The sequence below is a fragment of the Nansenia antarctica genome (genome assembly GCF_963989245.1).
Source record: "Nansenia antarctica genome assembly, chromosome: 15".
Classification (NCBI taxonomy): domain Eukaryota; kingdom Metazoa; phylum Chordata; class Actinopteri; order Argentiniformes; family Microstomatidae; genus Nansenia; species Nansenia antarctica.
This window is the reverse complement of record NC_137685.1, coordinates 10,777,776-10,779,055: the sequence shown is the minus strand read 5'-3', so window position 1 is coordinate 10,779,055 and position 1,280 is coordinate 10,777,776. Positions and strand designations below refer to the sequence as shown.

The following is a 1,280-nucleotide window of genomic DNA, read 5'->3' as shown; positions in this document are numbered from 1 at the left end:
TACTACTGCATGTAGTCCTTTCATACATTCATCTCATGTTAGTGACACACACGCACACAACTGATTGTAGAGGAATGTCTAGAGGAGTCTGTAAATGCACACTTTGGTGAAGATGTGACGTACTCAAATACCGTTACAGAGCACAACATGAAACATGCTAGCGTGTGTAACTCTGGAGAAGCTGTTCCCATGATTTGGGGAAAACCCCGTCATCAGTCATGTGTTTGTCATGTATGTACATGTCCATGTGTGCTCTCTGTACACGTTCCTGTTCTGTAACATTGTTGTCAGCTGAAAGAGCTACAGGCCCACAGTAAACTATAGTCCTACGTTGGATGACATGTAAACCAATGACTTACATTAAAATGTTCCCCTTATGATAATTGTCTTGTTCTTCCTGGTGCTTATGATATCTTTACAGGGTTTTAATAATAAGTCTGGTGGCTTTATGAGCTCATATCACATATTTCATAGAACATAATAACGACACCAGAGACAGACAGTGGTTTAAGAGCACTTTATTGTTCATTGAGGCTACTTTAAGTACAAAAAGTTGGCCTGCCAAATCCTTTTCTGCTGAAGGAGACACAGGGCCACAAAATGAGGGTTCAATAATACAGATTTACAAACAGTTTGGAGTACAACGTCAATGCAGCTTCCAAGTGAAGGAACTTGAGAGTTTGTGTCTTGTTTTTTGTTTTTTTCGGAAGCACGGCCAGTCTTCCTCGGATCTACCGTTAAATAAACAAAGGTCATACAAAGGTCAGCAGCCTTTCAGCCAACACAGGTCAGATCTAAATGGATTTACTTTATCTCAGACAAGTAAAGTCATACCATGAGCACTTTTGTTCAATTGTCTCAAGAGGCAAATGGTTGAAAACAATAATAATCACTGTTGATGTTCAAAGCCACGTTGAGTCTGCTGAGTAGCCGTCAGCAATAACACACACAAGTGTCTATTTTAACGCAGTGTTCTTTTATAATTACTGTGTTCCTGCACTTTAACCGTTTAACAGACAAACTACTAACAAAAAAGATCAACTTTTTTTCACAAAAAAAAAAAGAAAATGCATGATTACAATATAAGGACAGGGAAAAAATTAAATAGCTACATATCATTAACAAATTAATTGTTCCTCAAAAAATACCTACGATTTTTTTTCTCTGTACATTCGTTACGCACAGCGTAATGATGGTCTTATAGTTACCTATATAAAAAAGTATTTTTATTAAGTGATTTTCCTACAGCGTGTAGGGATTGTGTGCCGAAGCAGAAAGTC

General features: G+C 37.6%; 1 protein-coding gene across 1 annotated transcript in view; it reads left to right on the top strand.

The window, feature by feature from the left end:
• Window positions 1-334, top strand: part of atg7 (ATG7 autophagy related 7 homolog) — a gene marked incomplete at its 5' end in the record, with an annotated part of 63,622 nt that extends 63,288 nt beyond the window's left edge. The window contains one exon of the mRNA XM_080545650.1: window positions 1-334. This exon is cut by the window's left edge and continues 532 nt beyond it.
• Window positions 335-1,280: the final 946 nt, after the last annotated feature.